This window comes from Pezoporus wallicus, unplaced genomic scaffold, assembly GCF_028554395.1.
Source record: "Pezoporus wallicus isolate ANWC-B61680 ecotype Strahan unplaced genomic scaffold, APGP_CSIRO_Pwel_v1 contig_7339, whole genome shotgun sequence".
Lineage (NCBI taxonomy): Eukaryota > Metazoa > Chordata > Aves > Psittaciformes > Psittacidae > Pezoporus > Pezoporus wallicus.
The window spans coordinates 1,097,429-1,114,405 of NW_026636333.1; the positions used below are offsets into that span (position 1 = coordinate 1,097,429).

At 38.5% G+C, this 16,977-nt stretch overlaps 1 protein-coding gene across 4 annotated transcripts in view; it reads right to left on the minus strand.

Annotated features, from left to right (window-relative positions):
- Positions 1-16,977, minus strand: part of LCLAT1 (lysocardiolipin acyltransferase 1) — a 118,620-nt gene that overhangs the window by 80,210 nt on the left and 21,433 nt on the right. The window contains exon 1 of one of the 4 annotated variants that reach the window (XM_057400056.1): positions 1,859-1,876. The exons of the other annotated variants lie outside the window; for them this stretch is intronic. The gene's annotated coding sequence lies outside the window, so the exon portion shown is untranslated. Of the gene's footprint in view, positions 1-1,858; positions 1,877-16,977 lie in introns of those variants that run through there. 4 annotated transcript variants of the gene reach the window in all.

Sequence of the window (16,977 nt, forward strand, 5' to 3'; positions counted from 1 at the left end):
CAGGTAACCACAGAGTTAATGCTGGAAGACATCACTCTTTCATCCTCCTTGACTCCTAGGAAAGCAATGTAGGTCACTTAGTCACAGGCTGGGCTCTTCACAGTTTATACTGGTCCCTCCTTCAAGTCATAGCACAGAGCCAAATATTCAAGGAAAAAAAAACCATCTTTTCTCTCTTTTATGTGAAAGACTATTGCAGACTCTTTTTAAGATGAAGGCATCTGAGCTATGAAAAAAAAAACCCAGGGAAGTTCTAAGGTTTCTCTTCTTCAAACAGCACCCAGCACTATTTTCTTTAACATTACAGTACATGCATATATAAATTATACTGCATTCTATTGGGTTAAATTTCTAGACAAAAAAGATACCACGTGTGTTAAATCAATGTCATTTATCTTTCTTGCAGCCACATTTAAAAGCGTGATACATACATTTTGCTTATTGCTTATATATAATATAATATATATTATACAGCTTTACACATATATGTGTGCATTTATCCAAAATAATGGATAGACTTTGTCTCAGAATCACCTCCACCACAATAAAGCACAGAACATGCAAACAGGTATGAGAACAGAAAAAACAACTCCCCCTTCATAAATTTGAGAAAAACTGCAAAATGAGAAAGAAACCTATGATAAAATGAAGAACTTACAGCAGAAAGCCACCATCCAGTTGACCTTCTGGAAACAGCGCTCAGCAAGCTCACTTTAGCAACAAGGTGAAATTGTTAACACACTCAACACATGTGTTTTCCGTTGCGGCTTCACGTGGTGGTGTTCGAGCCCAGGAAACAGGTTACATGATTTAAAATGCATGTCACCTATACATGTCAGTTTAGAAACATTTATATATACACTCTCATTTTCGTCAACAGTCAAGGATGGGTATTCACCACACAATGCTGGGTGTTGGCCACCGCCAGCACAGGCACTGGGGTAGTCAGCGAAAGTCACAGAAGCCTAGAAAGGTTTGGGTTGGAAGGGACTTTAAAGCTCATCCAGTTCCAACCCCCTGCCACCAGCAGAGACACCTTCCACCAGAGCAGGTTGCTCCAAGCTTCAACCAACAAGCTTATTTGGGCCAGCAAAGAGCAGAAGGCTCCAAGTAGCCACACACCCTGCTGAGAAGGAACGCTGTAATGCTGAGGACTGCACAACTGGCATGGAGGATCAGCATTCCTTCCAGGCCAGGCTGGGCTCTGCACACTGGTGTCAACTTGTGTTGGCTGTTTACTGTACGCAGTTTACCATTGTGCCAGCCACCTGAGGAATTCCCAGGCACCTACTACCAAAGACAACAGGGAATGGACTCTATTAGCACCCTTTTGCATCTATCAGCCCCTTAAAACACCTAGCTTAGAATCAAATTAAATTTACAGATATGTCACTCACCCCAAATATAACATATGCATTCAGCAAGAAAAGTAACAGCTACAAAATACAGCAGCTTCAAAACATGATGTTAAAAACAACCAAATAATCTCAAAGGGAAAGGAGTACTTAATAAGGACTTGTAAAATGATCTAAAACAAATGTGAAAAATCTCAAACCAAAGAAACTGGGAGATGATTCATGTCGGAGATGAGACACCCAAGAAATTAACTAAAGGATTCAATAGGAAGTCTGACTAAAAGAGCCCAAGCATTTTCAAGGTGCAGAAGTATTCCTTTCCTGCTGCTGACAGCTCTCTCTTCCTAATGCAGTAATCACTCTCAGCACTGGATTTAGCATGTAATACAGCCTTTATGCATCTTAAAGCTACTTTCCATTTGCTGTGTGGGTCAGAGACAGTGAAATTCTTTTAAGATTCAGACTGAAAGCTGCGAACTGTGAGAAAGACAGCACCCTCATACCAGGCTTGTCGTTCTTCATCTATTTAGTGGCAGAACTCCAAGTTATTGGGGTACTGTACTTCACATGTTCTCGTTGCCATAGCAGAAGGGAAACATGCTCCGTCTCCAGGTAACAAGAAACAGTAATTCATAAAATACAATTTTTGTTTCACATTTCAGTTCATTTTAAAAATTCTTGGCTACAACAGGACAAATTGCTTTCCAAATTGGCTGCATTCCTGTAAACTTAACCTTTATTAGAATATTTACTTGAAATTATCTCAGTATTCTAACGCAAACATTTTGTTTGCATAGTAACATAAAGCAGAGGCACCACCGTGTGATCAGATTTTGGCTTGTTCTGCTTATCCTATACATGCTTTTATTCCAGGTACAGCTGGAATGACAGACAAACCACAGCTTGTTATGAGGATGATGATTTCAAAAAGTTTTAAACAGCCTGTTCTCTCCAAGAAAAGTAGGTTTTCTTCATAACCGTTTCTATGGCTTGTAAACAGGCAAAGGATGCAAAATCATAGAATCATAGAATAGTCAGGGTTGGAAAGGACCTTAAGATCATCAAGTTCCAACCCCCTGCCATGGGCAGGGACACCTCCCACTAAACCATATCACCCAAGGCTCTGTCCAACCTGGCCTTGAACACCGCCAAGGATGGAGCATTCACAACTTCCTTGGGCAACCCATTCCAGTGCCTCAACACCCTAAAATAAGTTTACTTGGTAAGAAACAACACAAGCTCTAAAATTAAAGGTGTAGAAGTTTCACGGTAGTCAAGACTCACCACACGCTTCACGTTCCTGTAACAGTTCCTGGCTAATTCAAAGTTCTTGTACAAACAGGTTAATTCGCCTTCCAGGTTCAACATAAAACAAATTTAATGCCCAGCATGGAATTAAGCAATAGTAACCTGGACAAACAGAGCCAGCTGCTTGATAACTGAAGAGATTTTTAAGCACTGATTTGCAGTGAGCAGATCAGGTTTTATTACACTACTGAAAAAATAAGGAAAGGCTCTTTAGTGCCAATAAAACAACATTGTATTGTTCCAGGTCAGTATGTTTCCATTCAATCAGAACAGGCCATAAAATTGTTCATTAGTCTTCAAGAACTGAATTGGGAATACTAGGCACTGGGTTTAATTCTTCTTTCAGTCAATTACCACTGGAAAAGGTAAACGTTACCTTCAATTAAAATCAAGCAGAAACTCACATAGCCAGCCAATGATGCCTCTTCTCTAACAGCTCTGCAAAGAAAGCCAGCAGTCAACTGCAAACTGATTTCATTCCTCGAAGTATGGCAAATGAAAGAGGCAGGCTGGAAATTCCAGCTCCCGTGTTCAATTTTGCATTCTGAAACATCATTTCCAAGTCAGACGACACAATTTCCACAACGACTTTTACCAACTTTCATCACGGTGAACTGAACTGTACTTCAAGTAGCTGGCAAGTGGGGCACAAAGACTGCCAACTCCAGAGGTGACCATTAAACAGGCCATCGGATGAATGACCCCAGCTTTTACTTGTTCACTGTTTACTAAAGAGAATCACCAAGACAGAAGCTCAGGCAGCTGTAAAATCCTTTCCAGCTTCCCAGGGTAACAACGCAGGGGTCTCAGCAACCACCAAGCCAGCAGCCAAGTGACAATACATTAGCCAGGCAAAGTTCCCAGCAGAATGTTTCAAGCCCAGCAAAGAATCAGGCTTTTCTGTTTGAGCATTTTAGGGGTTTTTCATCACAACATTTCAAAGGAAATTTTTACCTCTTCTTGCACTCAGAACAAAACACTAGCTTTGATGTAGTACTGCACTGTAAAAAGAAAAATGCTCACAGCATGCTTTTGTAGACCAACTCCATTGTACTGCCAGATCTACAACTTAACCCACCTCTTTGACCACATAACTTCTCAGTCATGCCTCAGTTAAAAAACTGCACAAATAGCAGAGGTTATATGGGAAGCAATGACAGGAAGAAGCTGAATTATTAATTGCACATATATCCACTCTAATCAGTAGCCCACATGATACAGGCAAGAAGCTCCATCAGCCTCCACAGGCTTGTCTATGAAGTATATTTTATTTCTCATCCTTCTCTTGAGCACTGCAGTATTTTAAGGAACACACAAATGTGGCACAGATCACTGTCACAGAAAAAACATGAAGAAACATGCACTTGACCATTAAAACTACTTCCCTCTTATTCAGTTCTTGCATTTAAAAACCTGCAAGAGATTTACCGTGTATCATAAAACAATACAGGATAGGGCAATAAAAGATAATTACCATTACAAACCACATCCCTCACCCTCTGTAACAGTCTAGCAGGTATTAGATTACACATGCACAAAATAAAAAGCACCATACTTAATGTGTAATTTCCGTAAATATTACCAGTAACATGATTATTGCTGCATCTTACAATTTATTAACTCTTTTATTCGCCAAGACTTAATATGACTATTATAATTCAATAAAAAATTTAATAGAATATTTAATTTGTTCTTCCAAGTAATGGTGTCTTTCCAAATGCAAAAAGACCTGGCTAAGATACTTCGCAGTACAGCCCTCTGATAGTGTGAGCAGATAATTCACTCAGGGTACAGACATCAAATCTATCCAATGCTCTTTCAACTCTTGTTTACCTGCGCTCTTTACACTGTTGCTCCAGACTACCATTAGACCAATGAGAGCATGAGCTAAGGTATTTAAAATCATTTGTAAGAGGGTATCAAGCAACAGCTACAGTTGCTTCCTGAGGAAAAAAAGAATGATTTATGGAAAAGTAGCTCACTTTCATTCTTTACTATATTCAGGAAATACAGATTAATTGGCAAATTTGAGCTGCTGCAGGAAGAACACAAGAGCTTTTTCTACCAAAAGCTAACTCATTTTTTATTATGCATATTACACAGACACAAATAATTTCTAATTACTTCTTCATGGCTTTCCACACATAGCTGTACTCTGTACTACCCTGCAAGTTACTGTGGCCTCACAAGCCTATATGAAACAGTAACCAGTATAAAAAGTCATCAAATATAGGTTTGGCAGGTATTGTCTTCCTCCCATCTCCCTCATCCCCTGTCTTTAAATAAAACCAAAAAATCCCATAACCTTGCACAAACATGGAGCAGTGGTCAATTCTGGAGTTTTATTAGGTATATTACGTAAAAGCTGCAGGTCAGCTTTAGACCCAGTCTAACTTACCAAAAAAAGCTACTTGTGGTCGATAGCTGGCAAATCTAAGTCCTCTGGTTTTAAAAGTCTACAACAGATCAAATAGCTGACCAACTCTGGCAGAGGGCAAGTCCCAGTGAAAAAATATGAAAAACAGATAAAACGCTCCACTTTGTAATTGGAGAGATTAAAAGCAAACCAATAAAACAGTTTCTTCCCCCTGCATAAGAGCACCCCAACACTTTAGTTCACAGCTATTCTTGACAGGGAAGGGTGGCATTTATAATGTCAGAAGTACCTACTTCACAAGAAAATCCTCAGCTGAGGAACAGAAATCAAGGTCTCTGTGCTGAAGAACAGTTACTCAAAGACAAAACTTGTAGAGCGTTTAGCGGAGTATCTGAAAATCTCTGCTGCTGGCATTGAACCAAAATCACTTCCTGAGAACAGTGAAAGCTCTTCAAGTTATTGATACGCACTGCAAACAGATCCTGTATGCACAATTTTAAAAGACATTGAATTCCGAAGGCTCTAAAAGCTCTGCCATGTTCACTATGTCCAAGATCAAGTCTTTTCTCAAGCTACTTATAGTACCTCACGTTTCCCTTCTGTGTAAGGATACATCCATGGAACTTCTAATGCCTTTCCTACCTCCATCAAGACAGAATTTTCTCATCAGCTTACCAACTCAAAAGAAACACAGGAGATGTGCATGAACAAAATTCAAACAGCCTATTGAACAAGCTACAAAACCCACCGACCATCACTAGCATAGTAATCATGACAGAACACTTGTGCTAACTCATATTATCCTGAAGAGTCCAAATAGGAAAATAAAAAGGGGGGATGTAAAAGCAGATTTTTGGAGGCCTTAAGCAAGGTACCCAACTTGTAAAGTTTCAGTTAAAGCTTTGTATCTGTGAGCATCCTTTACAAAATAACTCTTTGTTCCAGAACAAATTTATTAACCCCAAACAATTCCTGCTTTTCCAGTTATAATGTATGCTGCAAATAAACGTGAATCTCAGTGGGTAATACTATGGCACAGTTGGTTGTGTAATTGTTTTTCTTTTTAATCAAAGGCTGCTTTTTTATCTTTTCAAATATCTCTATGACAGCCATCACCTGTAAAACAACAGAATTGCTAAACTACTTTATTCCTTTTCTTAGTAGCACTTTACATGCTGTGAAACTTCAGCAGGCCCCATGCTAAAAACCCTAACAGCAAACTCACTGAAGCCAGTGAGTCTCCACCTAGAATCAGTTGCAAGATCAGCTTATGGAAAGCTTTTCTGAAAAGAAAAACTAGAGAGACTTATCTTTTTTTCCCTACCATGCACGTTATTCTGCCTAAACAGTGCTTGTATGAGAGACGGTGAACAGTGCCTACAGACAAATTTATGTCACTATGGGATTTTTCTTAATAATGATAAAGATAAATTGCTATTATCAATTGCAGAAACTCTGCCAAGCCTTTGTGTCTGCGCAACTGCCTCAGGCTTTTTCAATATTTTTCCAAGACAAATATGATAGGAAAAAAACCCAAACATTTGCAAATAACATTTAAAATGTTCTACCCACTTAATTGGAAAATTCCATTCTTCAGAGGACTTGAAATTTTGCAGGGCTGCCTTTGTCTCAGGAACACATGGCACTTTGAAGCGTACTTACACATCAGCAAAGATCACGTGGTTATAATAACTTTAAAAGCCACCTAAATGGTAGTTTTCTAATGAGTTACGCATACAGGCTGGTTGCTTTCCAAGGTAAGTAAAGTAGCAAGAACAGGTGTGTTACCTGGAAGGCTTCGAAACAAAGAAGGGAAAATGCAGCAGTCCTGCAGAGACTTTACAAATGTTTCACCCCCACTAGAAGCAGCAGAAACAGTTTAGTGGCATTTGTTCCATTTCTGGACATGAAATCCTGCTCTCAAACTGCTATGTTCTGGTGGAGGTGGAACACCTAAACTGATGTAACCAAAACCCACATTATTGCCAAACTGCTGTCCCACTACTAACTAGTAATATTTCTGCTTCAAGACCTTACAGTAGGAGATGAAGTTCTGCTGTGCTTTTCAGAGCCTTCTAGAGAACAGTCTTCAAATCTCAATTGCATAGCTCACCAGCAGCATCAGTCAACAGCATATCTGGATATTTATAAGATTACATTACAAACCAGTGTTAAGAACTGTATCTTTAACCCCGTCTTCAGCTCCACAATACATTCTTTCCACCAGTTATAAAAAGAAGCTTATCTTCTGACAGAACTCCAAAGCGGTGTCCTGGGGCTTCAAGTCAATCCACGTCTTCAAAGCCATTTCTAACAGAGCACTGCATTTCACCATGTAAAAACCTCCTTCACACATCTGCGTGGTGTTGTGCACAGAAGTAAGCTTTGCTGGGAGGACACACAGCTGAGTTAGATGATCTGTACTCGAGCTAATAAAGCTCTGTGTCTCAGCAGGGATTCTCAGCCCATGCACAGCAGCAGGCTGATGCAGATATGTTGCTTCTGGTTCCAAGGCTACTGAATCCAATTCTATTAAACAAACAACATTTTTCTTTAAACTTCAGTGTTCTCAAAGCCAGAAAATGTTTTACCAATATAGTATAATAAAGCAACTCATGTTTCTTGTTAACGTTGAATAGCTTTGGTCCCTCAAACACATAGAAGACTTGAACAAACACTTGATTCTTACTTGTAGAGTGTTTTGCATTTAGACGCAAAGGACCCAGTGCTACTGACAAATGAATAACAAAATGTTTTGCATGAACATTTAGCAAGGTCACTTTAGCCTTTAACAAATTACCAGTGTAAGAAGCTAAATAAAGTAATTCAATGCTGAAGCAACTGGGGAAGTTATCTGCCAGGGCTTATGCAATACTTTACTAAGCTGCCAGAAGACAAATGGAAAAAAGCAACATCTAAAACTAAGATTTGGGTTTTTTAGCTTTGTATTATGTAAAACAGTAGCACATTTGAAACAGAACCTCAGTTTCTAATAAGGTTTGCCAAAACTTAAAGGAGCTTATAAGAAAAGAATTAGAAGTGGTTTAACAGGTGTTGGATTTCCTACCACAGAGGCCAAGTCAGTATTACAGTAAGAATGAGTTTGTCAGCTGCAAATTCATTTGTCAGTGGCCGATTCATTAGATAAACATGTTGTGGCAGAGACATGAATGCTAGGCAATCCAAGAATAAAATATCCATGAAATAATTACAGGACAACAAGTGACCTAGTCAGGGAAATAAGCCATTATGGCTATTGAAGGACTACCAGATTTTACACCTGAGTAATGATCTAGTTTAACAACAGCTGTCAAGCAAAGAAAAGGGGCAGGAAAGAAGGAAAACCTCACAAGAGCTATAGATAAAATCTGGGGCAGCTGACCCAGTCTCCAACTCAGTAGAGCTAATGTTGCTACAAAAGTGCCTTAAATGCTGCAAAGTGGTAGGAGAAAGGAACAAAAAGACAGAACGACTTTCAAAAGACTCTGGTTCTTGAAGCAAAAATGGTCTGGATAGCTAAGGAAACAACACTGCTCATACTTCAGGGATGAGAAGCCAGAAGAATACCCTGACCTACACCAACACTATCATGTGGAAGATAGAGGAGAAGCTGACAAAGTAGATGTAGTCTAGAGAAGGTTATTTATTGGTTTCCCTTCTTCCCTTTAAAAGTAATAATAATAAAACAAGGAAACCAAGACGAAATGCAGTGACTCAATTTTTGCACTAGATAAATCATATCCAAAAAAGGAAGATATTATCCAGATTTGGCTGTAGAGAAATACCTAAATGCTACCAGGAATACCTAAGTCAGGAATCTTCTCATAGCTGTTTCTGTAGTCAAGGAACATGTTTTATATCAGCTGTATCTAGAATTTTCTTTAGAGCCAGACAGATTTAATGATCGAGCAATTCATGAGCAATTCATTATAAGGTTTTTCTTCTTTTTATTCCTCACCTCTTGCTACAAGAATTTCTCTTCCAAGATCCAGCATTCTCTTAGTTATTTCCAAGTGGGAACACACCTTGGCATATGTCTCCCTTTTTACCAAGTGCCCTGAACTTTCAGGAAAAGATAATACAAAACCAGAACTCCTGGAAAGCATGTGCTGTTTCTGATTAGCATACTAACATATCACAGAAAGAAAAGCTAGAAGAGTTTATCTTCAAGCTGTAAAATACATTCATTAATAAGTGAAGTACCTGAACAGCTGGCTAAGGATATATGAGAAAGCACATACATCTTTCTAGTTCAGAAGAATTCCCAGATGCAACCACAGCTCCTGAAATGCCTTTAATGAGTTCATTGCAATGGTCACTGTGGAAGCAGTATTTTTATTGGGGAAATTTTAAATCACAGATGTGTCAAAACCAGGTGTTGATGACATTCTGCTTCCCTTCCCTTATCATCAGTTTGAGGTTTCTCCTTGTGTCTTATGCAAGTAAATACACTGCTGAAACTCTCAGTACTCCCAAATAACTGAAGGACAGTATATCCTTACATCCAAAACCATACAGCCTCAAAAAAGCTAGTCTGCTTCTGGCATGGCTGCAAGGCATGCTGAAGTTAAGAGAAAACATCACAAGCACAGCCACAAAGCTGAATACAGAAGTGCTAGCATTAAAAATAACAGCATTGACTATGAAATGTTCTTATGTCCCAGAGCTAAGAGACATTTTTCTGAGGTCTGTTCCATCTGAGCATAGAACAGGCAGCTATCTTACCCTATACTGAGATGTTAAGCTCTGAAATATTTTTGTTGTCAGCATGACCATCAAGCAAACAGCTTGATAAACAAGAGTAAAAGTAGTGATGGCAAATAATGCAACACAAGGATCAAATACAAAAGTATTACTTGAAGTCTATTAAGGGTACTCGTGCTACCATAAACAAATACTAACAAAAGCATGGGAACTACTTAGAGAAATTATAGTTACAAGACCTTCCTCAAAGCAAGACAGTAAAATTGCTCTCTTACTAAAACCTTATGAATTAATTAATTGGCAGTTGGGTCAACTTGCCATTTTTCCCAGAGGAATAAAACCAAGAAGGCATGTAGGGATGCTGCTTTCCAAGCTCATGGGCAGAATGAATAGCATACGAATTTCTACTCTGGTGGAGGCACCTAACTGAAAAACACTCCTGTATATCTTAACTCATCCTGAGCACACCCTGAAACCTAATTCTCCACAACAGCACTGAAATAAGAGCCCCAGTGGCAAGCAAGGCAAGGGTCCTGCCCTTCAGAGTTCTGATATCCTCCCCTTAGCACATCCACGCTGAACAATGACTGAGACAGTGACACTTCTGGAAAAGTTAAGATGTGACTGTTAAATTAAAAGCAAGGTTTTAAGTTTAAAACTCCTAATTTTGACAGGGGAACATATGCAGACACTTCTTTGGAGTGCTCCCACTCTTAACACAAGTATGATTTCTCATATGTACTTTGATCTGAATTTATACAAGAATATTGTCTTTCCGTGAGGGTACCTCTTAGCATGTAGATGGTCTTAACAGCTCTCTACAGAAATACGCAGAGAATTATATTGTTTTATTTAAAGATTAATAATACAGTTTTCATGGCTTAAATAGAAGATAAATGTTTGCAACTTCTACTGTGGTATCTACAAATGTGTTGTGAGAAAAATACTCTTATATAGTATTGGATTAACACAAAGAACCTAGATTAAGCCCGTAATTTCTCAAGGCTAAAACATATCATTTTTAATCTTACATAAAGCTGACCAACACTCAGCACTTTCTTCTCACACCAATGATTTTCACTGCTCCTGCTGTTGTCGCAGGTTAACAACCAGACAGAGCGGACAGAAAGAGCCTAAACAATGCAGCAGTGGGAATAAAGGAATTTACTATGTCAAACGAGAAACCTGTATTACAGCCAAGCAAGGCAAAACGACATGCCTTCTAACAAAGACAATTTGAAGCCAATTATACGCAGAAGACAAATGTCCTGACTCAGGCATGTATCAGCCAGAGTTTTCCATTGCCCATCCTTCCCAAGAACCCTTGTCTCATAAACTGAAGGAGGGGTAAACCTGGTTGTAAAAAGTTTTCAAAAGCACAGTAAGGAGAAAATTTGAGGACACATGGATTCCTGCTGAGCCCCGAGTTTTCAACATCAGCCAAGATTTATCATACCGACAGGTTTTTTCCAATCTAGATACAAGCTACAACGTGTGTTTCCTTCCCCATTCAGCCACAGCTGAACATTTTATTGAACCACTACTGTAAGAAAAGCAGCTTTCACAGCCAGTTCTTTAAAACATCTCTTTTTTTGGTATCAAACATATATTATTAAAGTAACGCTGGTAAGAGGAATCAATCATTGGACTATGTGATGTCGAGGATTGCTGAGCAATTAAAGCTGATTACTAATTTTGCTGTATTGATGAGCACATGAAAAAAATGTACTGAAGACAAATGTCCGTGAAACTGTTCTTTAAGTCTTCATTTTCCCTCTGCCCTGGATTTGAATATATCAAGAAATGTAAACAACTTTCTACATCAATAGTTAGGAATAGAAGTTTTATAGGCTATGCACAGAGTTAACTCAGCTTGCAATACAGATATTGCTACCCATACTACTCAATCAAAGTTCTCTTTTAATTCATTTGTTCAACAAACAAATTCACCCATCAGTTTAATCCTGCGACAAATAACAGTCTTTTCAAAGAGAATGCTGAGACAACATAAGCCACAGTAATTCTGTTTGGAAGCAATGGCTGCTCAAATAGCACATGCATAGCCCTGTGCTAGTCCCAGCATGTGCTGCTCTTTGATATACTCCCATTAGGCAAAGGATGCGGAGGTAAAGTTGCAGTTGGTGCTTTCAGAGAGTAACACTAGGGGCTGAAACAAAAAAAAATTCAAAGTATCATGTTTTTATTACAGAACAACCCATTTTCTAAGTTTCTAACAAATCAGATGAACCTGCCCATTGGTTTCCTTGCAGAAAGCAAAACTTTTTCTAGACAGACTGCAGTATTTACATTCAAATAATCTTCATTATTTACATAAGCCATTTCTAAAGCCTCTCCCTGTAAATCACATCTTGATTCCAGTATTTGCTTTTATTTCATCTTTTTATTTTAATTTTTTAAATGCAACTTGTTCCACAGAAACGTCAGCAATTATGCTTGGTGGAATGGGGTAAGAGTTCACACAAAGCTCTCTCACTGCACAGGCAGTGATGACAGGATTTGGTAAATATGCATTTTCTCACCTTAAAGGTATCTCTCTGAAACAGCCTGAGCACAAGTAGAAGTAGTAATGGTCTCTTGGCAGCACATATAAGCTGCCATTATGTGATGAAACATTAAACCACAAGCAGCTTCCAGAGCGAGACATGCTTATGTAAAGGAACACGTTTCTTCCAGTCTTTTAGCTCAAACAGATAGTGAGGACAAAAGAATTGAAGTGATTGTAAGAAATGCCTTTAAGTCAGCATTCACCTCTTTTGTATAAATATCACAATAACATTACTGTGTTTCTGCAGTAAGGTTTTTGTTGTTTGGGGTTGGGGGTTTTTTCCCCCAAATGTTTGAGAGAAAAGATTAAACTGAAAAGAAATTAGCTGCCTTCTGCTTCATAGCAGCAAAGTAGTACAGACTTTTTTAAATCCCGGATCAAAACTACCTTATGCAATTTGGAGTTTGCCAAGCCTAGTACCAATCCATCAAAGAAGGATTTCCTTCATTTCATTTTGGGCATTTACATAAGTAACTTAAATTGGGTCATCGGAATTATTCCCCCTCATTCCCCATCTCATTTCATTCCATTCAGTAGGCTGATCCTATAATCTAACTTCACAAAAGAAAACTCTACTTTCTCTTCCTAGGAAGCAGCAAATATACACACAGCTTATTTTCATGGAGGCTTGATCTACAGGGGGTTAATACTTTAGAACTCCTGAGTAAAATTTGCAATCACAGTAGGAAAAGCTGAAGAGACACTTAACCTCCGGGATGCCTCGCTCTCCTCACCTTTTTGTGACTTCAGAACCCACCAAAAGCTACTATTTGGCAGGGTTTTTTTTCAAGTTCTTCTTCTGAGAAAAGGAAGGGAAGAAACACGGTAGATGGAAGTTTCCTGTTATGAATAAAGGTCTTCCTCCAACCACATACAATCACTGCTGTGCATTCACACAGCTTAGAGTTTTGCACAGAGTTTCAGCAAATAATGAAGGTTAGCCCCTTCAAGGTGTTTTAGAGATCAGTTCAAGACCCAGGTTATCAGGCTCACTAACATTTATGTATGAAGAGGACAAGAAGTGAGGATGGAAAATGCCATTTTTCTTTTTACTTGCAGGAAGTGACCAAACCCGTGAAGAGCCACAACAAACTTCAGCAATGAGAAAGCCTGCAAGATGAAGCGCTTCTGCAACACAGCTCCCTCTTCAGTTCTCTCTCAGTTTGTTCCGGCTGACTTACACGTACAAAAGAATACGCTTCATCAATGCCACCAGAAGATATTAAAAAAAACTGTGTCAGACAGTATTTTACTTGTCATGGGGTTATCCTCCTCAAAACTTAAAGCCAGACGATAGCAGTCGATCATGTAATCAAATGTTTATGGAAGGCTATTCAATTCAGTTCACTTAGCCAACAACAGTTTGTCTAGGACAAGATTCCAGAAGATTGCCCTATTTTAAAACACTAGCATGCAGGTATCTAACATCTCCCTCTATTCTGCTATTGACCCATATTTTGATTTAATAATTTTGCTTCCATAAAGACAATTCAGTTTTCATTTAGATAAACTGGACAAAGGTAACCATGTATCATGAACAGCTAAGTAAAACACATTACAAACATTACTGAATTTGATCAACCAAACTTATTTTCCATATAATCACATGTATTCAAAGACCATCCCAGGTCAAATGCACACTGGCCAAGCATCACCATGACCACCAGAATATTCCCTTAGATGGTCTGATTTTTACAAGATATTATAAATTAAAAGAAGTAATCCACAGATGATTAACACACCAGACACAAGGATTCCTTACTCAGCATGCTATGAGGCTAATCTATTACTCTCTAAGAGTCCCAAGGATATAACTATTACTAATGCCATGAGTACCCTAACCTCTTTCCACAGACACACTCTTTACATATGCAATGCATTAGCAATAGGATACCAGTCCTTAATAACAGACTATTTAATACAACCATTAAAGTGGTAACATTTTAAGTGCCACTTTGATTCCAAAACTTTTTTTTCCTTTTGTCATGACAACCATATTCAATGGATAATTTCCCTCCTGACTCAGGAACAGGCACATTTGTTCCCAGTCAAATTATTCCCAATTCAAACGAGTGAACAGCGACCAAGCTAGGAAATTTAGTTTGCCTAGTTTATCCAGGGGCTTGTTGAGTGTGCACCTAGTTTACAAGAACTCGGCCTTTCCAACAACTACTTATAGTTATTTGTTCGTTCAGAGACAAGAACACAGAAACAGGATTGTAAAAATCAAACACATCAGCAAGTTTTTGCTTAGGGCTCCTATACAGTTGAACAACCAGCTGAAGAGCAAATACCAGTATTTACATGTGCTGATACTTCAAAACAAGCTAAGAATTTACAGTTTACGTTGGAAATGTATAAATAACACCAAAAGCAAAACTGAGCTGCAATAGAATCATAGAATAGTTAGGGTTGGAAAGGACCTTTAAGATCATCTAGTTTCCAAGTACATCTAAGTCAAAACCCCCTTCGTTTTAGAAAGAGGAACTAAGCCAGAATTGCCACAGTTGAGGAAATTGCCACTTTCTCTCTGCATCTGCATGTTTCTCTGACATAATGTACATTACGGCAAGGAAAATTTCTCTACTTATATTCGGGTAGGAGGGTGAGTGGGGGTAGTTTCATTTTTTTATTATTATTATTTTACTTCAATCTTATTTTGGATTTCAGTTTTTAGCTCATTCTTCAGACTTCTTTTCAAGGATCCCAAACTTGGTTCATACGTAGCAATCCAACTAAAAATGATGCTATTAGTGATATGGGAAAAGCATAGCTAATAAGTCAGCTTAAATTCTCTACAAAACAAGCTTCTTTTCCATAAAGGATACAGGAGTTTAATCATGGAATTTTCAACATTAGGAGGACTGCTCTGAGAATGAGGAGGACAGATAGGTATGCTTCTAACTAAAGTGTAAGTGACATTCTTCATTCAAGGCTCTCCATTTGGTTGTTTGTAAGTTTGGAGAAAGGAAACAGCTAGTAAAATGTAGTATGTGTTTATGTAAACCAAAGATACTACCAATGTGCAGATCAAAACTGAATTAACCTCTGTAGGCGATCTTATTTCTAGTATTTAAGATTAATTTTCCAGCAAATTAATCATTTAGAATTTAAATGATTTCTTTAGTTTCACTAGGGAGATCACATGCTTTTTCAAAAGACTCAGGTCTTCTTAATAATATGGTTTATCTGAACCCTGGATGGGGGTAGGAAAAGAAGGGGAAAAGAGGACAGGCCATAATTCACTGCAAGGAGCATTCAGATAGTTTGGCGATCAGATCATACAAACGTTTATGGAATAAGATATTCCAAGAAGTGCTGCCAAGATCTTCCAGGGTTTGCAATGCTTCAGATGCATGGAATTGTTATGCTAAACTTTAGTTGCACTAGAAGAACATATTCTTTGTGGATACTTTTACAACAGAAGCCGTTATCTTACAGGCACTAGAAAAACCCAGGGAGTCTTGGTTTTCTTTTCCTTGTAAGATAAGCTACATTGCAAAGCTTCAAGCATATCCAAGTGTTTGGTCAGACTAGTAACAGTAAATTTATCCATAGTAAATAAAGTATTTATGGATTCCATAGAACTTATTTTATGAGTGGAAATGACTCCAGGTTGGTCAAGGACTGTGATGTTCCATCAACCTTTTACATCTCTCACACTGGACAATATTTCTTGGTTCTCCAATAAAAAAGGAATTAATCAGGTAAGTTTTTGATCCAGAAAAGAGCTGCTTTTACCACTGTAGAAGACGGCAGGTGGCATTTCACAGAACGAGTTATAGGAAAGTCTGTATCCAGCAGTAAAAGTGTACGTCAGCATGAACTAAAAACTGCAAGTCAGAAGCTATGAAGCCACAACTAATTCCCTCATTAACTTCCCATCAATACAAGACTTTTGCAACCATCAATAGCCATCTGCTAAAATAAAACACCCTACTTCCCACCACCTCTTCCCTCACATAATACAGCTCTGACTAACATCCGTTTTCTTTGGAAGTGTATTCCTTGCTTCCTGTCTTTGCCCATGGGCTATAAAGAGAGCTTAGAGAAAAGAGAGCATCTGCCCTTACGGAAAATGGGAGAATAACTTCAACACTGAATATATACCTTTGCAAAGTCCACTTCACACTGGGCAGGAAAAGGCTACCTGCTTGTCTTAAAGGAAAAAATAAAAAAAAAGAAAAAGAAGGGGAAAAGAAGACCCAACTATGGACTTAAAAAGGAATCAAGAAGGAAATGAGTCATGGGGAAAATTTCAGGGAAATTTCACATGAAAAGGAAACCCAGGAGCAATGTCATCAAGTTTTCCATGCTCAGTCTGCCCCCCTCCCCCCCCCCCCTTTCTTTTTTCTTTCCTGGAGGCTTGACGGAAGGGGACAGGCCTCAAAATACTTTAATTTACCCTGCTATTCGAGGCAGAACAAAACAGAGAATAGAGCACAGTATGCTCTGACGCCCTCAAGACTTGTCTGTTGCATCTTTTTATTCATGGAATCAAAAAAAAATGTATTGCATCAAGAACTGGCAACTACGAGCATACAAAAACTATGAATCAGATTGCCAAAAAAACAAGCACATTTACTAACCATTCCACTTCCAGTTTTCAGACATGCTGTCAGGAAATGAATGGTTTCTTTCTTGCCCGATGTCAAATGGGCAGGTGG